This window comes from Pteronotus mesoamericanus, unplaced genomic scaffold (genome assembly GCF_021234165.1).
Source record: "Pteronotus mesoamericanus isolate MK-2021 breed Mesoamerican mustached bat unplaced genomic scaffold, CSHL_Meso_final contig_58, whole genome shotgun sequence".
Classification (NCBI taxonomy): domain Eukaryota; kingdom Metazoa; phylum Chordata; class Mammalia; order Chiroptera; family Mormoopidae; genus Pteronotus; species Pteronotus mesoamericanus.
In genome coordinates, this window is record NW_026555205.1 from 5652060 (window position 1) to 5655992 (window position 3933).

Consider the following 3933-nt stretch of genomic DNA (forward strand, 5'->3'; position numbering starts at 1 on the left):
TGGATCCTGAAGTAGAATCAACGTCTGTCTGAATCCTAACCCCTAATGATTTCCTGTGTACAAGTTTAGCTCAGTTTTTATGTAGGAGGTAGAGAGTGAGGGTAGATGCTGAAGTTAAAGAATGGTTGAGACCAAGTAATAAGACCACATCTCAAAAAATGTGTGTCTGTTAGTTAGCAATCTTGATAATACCATGTTTTACTACTAGTTTTAGAAAATTGACAAACAGTTCATTGTAATCAAAACAGCCTGGTATGGCATAAGAACAGACACATAGAGCAATGGAACAGAATAGAGAGCCCAGAAATAAATCCATGTCTCTATGGTCAACTGATATTCAACAAAAGAGGCAGAAGCATAGCATGGAGTAAAAATAGTCTCTTCAACAAATGGTGTTGGGACATCTGGACAGCTACATGAAAAAAAAAAAACACAAAAATCAACCACCAACTTACACCATATGCAAAAATAAACTCAGGATGGATAAAAGACTTCAATGTAAGTTGTGACACCATAAAAGTCCTAGAGGAGAATATAGGCAGGAAACTCTCAGATATTCCATGCAGCAATATTTTCACCGATGTGTCCCCTACAGCAAGGGACATAAAGCAAAGAATAAACAAATGAGACTTCATCAAAATAAGATTCTGCATAGCTAAAGAAAACACCAGCAAAATGAAAAGGGAGCCAACTGTATGGAAAAATATATTTGTCAATTACACCTTGGACAAGGGTTTGATCTGCAAAGTATATAAAAAATTCGTATGACTCCATTTCAGTAAGACAAAAAATCCAATTAAAAAATGGGCAAAGGACCTGACCAAAAACTTCTCCAAGGAGGATATAAACAGGACCCAGAGACATAAGAAAAGATGCTAAGCATCACTAGCCATCAGGGACATGCAAATTAAAACTACAATGAGATACCACTTCACACCCGTCAAAATGGCCATCATAAACAAATCAACAAACAAGTGCTGGTGAGGTGGTGGAGAAAACAGAACCCTAGTACACCATTGGTGGAAATGCAGACTAATGTAACCACTGTGGGAAACAGCATGGAATTTCCTCAAAAAACTAAAAATAGAACTGTGTTTTGACACAGCAGTTTCACTGATGAGATTATACCCTAAGAATCCTGAAGCACCAAGGCAAAACAACCTATGCACCCCAATGTTCATAACAGCACAATTTACAATAGCCGAGTGCTGGAAATAACCTAAGTACCCATCAGTAAATGAGTGGATCCAAAAACTATTGTACATTTACACAATGGAATACTATGCAGCAGAAAGAAATAAGGAGCTCCTACCCTTTGCAAGGCCATGGAATTGGAGTGCATTATGCTAAGTGAAATAAGCCAAGTGGTAAAAGACAAATACCATATGACCTCACCTGTAAGTGTAACCTAATCAACAAAACAAACAACAGAGCAAAATACAACCATAGACAAAGAACAAACTGACAGTAACCATAGGGGAGGGGGAAGGAGGATAACAGGGGAAAGAACGGGAAGGGTTGTCAAGGAACATGTATAAAGGACCCATGAACAAACACAAAGAGGGGTTGGATTGAGGGTGAGAGGTGGGGTTTGGTGGGGTGGAGGAAAGTGGTGGCACGAAAATGGAGACAACTGTACTTGAACAACAATAAAAAATATTTTAAAAATTGACAAAAGTTTAATGGGAAAACTCAGAAAAATGATCCATTTTAAACAGTTCTAAGATATTTATCACTTTAATCTCTGGTGGAGACAAGTGGACTTGCATTAAAAATTTTGAACGGTAAGATTTGCTCAAGATAAACCACGTATGTGACCAAATAAGGCATGCTCCATAAATGTCACAGCTTTGTGGTATACTCCCAGCACTTTAATAACCGTAATTATAAGAGTTGTTATTTTTGAGAATCTACAAAGAACAAGAACCCTGCTATATAGCTTATATAATTTTATTTAATAATCTTACAACAACCCTGAAATTCGTATCTAGAGATTATAAGGATGATGATAATGAAGATGATGATGAGTACTCGCTTTGGCAGCACATATACTAAAATTGGAATGATACAGAGGAGATTAGCATGGCCCCTGCGCAAGGATGACACACACATTTGTGAAGCGTTCCATATTTTTAAGGAGGTTCCCAGACAAAAAAAAAGGGTAAAAGAATACATCTCTATCAAACCAGCACTACAAGATATCTTAAAGGGACTGGTTTAAGAACATGAAAAAAAAAGAGTGAGAAAGAGAAAAACACAGGTACGAAGAGAAAAAAATGAATAAGTTTCTATCAGTAATAACTCTCAATGTAAATGGACTAAATGCCCCAATCTAAAGACACAGGATAGCTGAATGGATAAGAAAACATGACGCACACATATGCTGCCTACAAGAGACCCACCTCAGAGTACGAGACCTACACAGATTGAAAGTAAAGGGATGGAAAAAAAAATCCCAAGCAAATGGGCAAGAGAAGAAGCAGGGATTACAATACTTATATCAGACAAAACAGATTTCACAACAAAGGCCATAAAAAGAGACCCAGGCAAGAAAGATGGCAGAGGAGTGAATGGGAGTCACGCTGACCTCCTCTTCCCAAGACCAAACTGGAATTGTGACTAAATAATGGAGTAATTACCTGGAAAACAATGGAACTGTAGTGGGAGAGGAGGCTTGGAGCCACGGACAGACACTGAATTCAACTCTCACACATCCCAATGGGTGAGAAGTGTGGTGGAGACTTGAGAGGGTGGGCTGGGTACCCACAGGCCCTAGCACCAGAGGAACATTGAAACGGCCAGTTAGCTCCCCCCGAGAAGAACGGGGTCTGAATCATAAACAGGGACCTCTAAACTACAGCAGCTAAAACCAGGAAAATACAGACAAAACGCAACCCCAAAAAGCTTAGGGGTGCTCTCTGCCAGAGACAGGTGGCTGGGGATGCAAAGAGACATTTAAAGGGCCAATGCAAAAATTGCAGTGGCACCCACCCTCCTTGATCTCTGGGTAGAGGCGGCAGCAGGGTGGGCTGGTGCCTGGGAAAAGATTGGTGAGAAAAACTTTGTGAAGAGAACTGAGATGGTGACTGGTGGAGCCCCGGCAATAACGCACCTCCCACTCGGCAGCTACCATCTCGCTCAGACATAAGGGAATCAATTAACCTGCCTTCTGTGTGCTCCGCACACAGCTTGTGCGTGTATGAGCTGGGGGGGGGAAATGCAGACTGGCTGGGAGAGCCCGGAGGAAAGACTGGAGACGGAGGCTTTGGGGAAAGAACGGGAGGAGGAACTGGGGAGTCCTGACTCCTTCTCCTTTCCCTAGTCTCCATTGAGCAGGAAAAGGACACAACCCCAAAGAGCCAAAAGCCAAAAAGCATACAATAGAGAGCCCAAACCCACCCAGTGGAGGTGCACACACTTGTGCTAAGTGGCCTGTGAGGGCTGGCGAGTGTGAATGTGGACCCACACGGGCTGGCAAGGCCTCCCACAGGTTGGCACCCATGGGGCCTGCGAGGGACTGCACAGATGGGCGAGAGCAGGTGTAAATCGACCTCTGCGGGCCGCGAAGGCAGAGCACGCCACAGAAATATTGGATCCCGGCGGAAGGGGTCACAGAGCTGCCGAGAGTCCCTGGAGGAGAGACTGGAGACAGGAATAACCGGAGAGTCCTGGAGCTGACTGCCTCCCATTTCCGTAGTCTCCATTTGGTGAGAGCAAGCAACGCATTGAAAGAGCCAAAAGCGGGGAAAGCACACAATAGAAGACCCTAAACAGACCAGTGCCGGGGTGGCCGCTGACCTGGGGGGCCAGACGAGTAGGCGAGGTCGCGAAGAAGCCACCTGGTCTGGGGCAAGCATGCGTCAGCCCAGGCGGTTGGGGGATCCTGCAGGTTTGGAGAGCAAGAACAAGGAGCCGGCAGGAAAGTACAGAGCA

At 43.8% G+C, this 3933-nt stretch overlaps 1 non-coding gene across 1 annotated transcript; it reads left to right on the forward strand.

Annotated features, from left to right (window-relative positions):
- Positions 1–2027: 2027 nt before the first annotated feature.
- Positions 2028–2134, forward strand: LOC129076261 (U6 spliceosomal RNA). Its single transcript, XR_008529728.1, has one exon. It is a non-coding gene; the product is annotated as a U6 spliceosomal RNA (small nuclear RNA).
- Positions 2135–3933: the final 1799 nt, after the last annotated feature.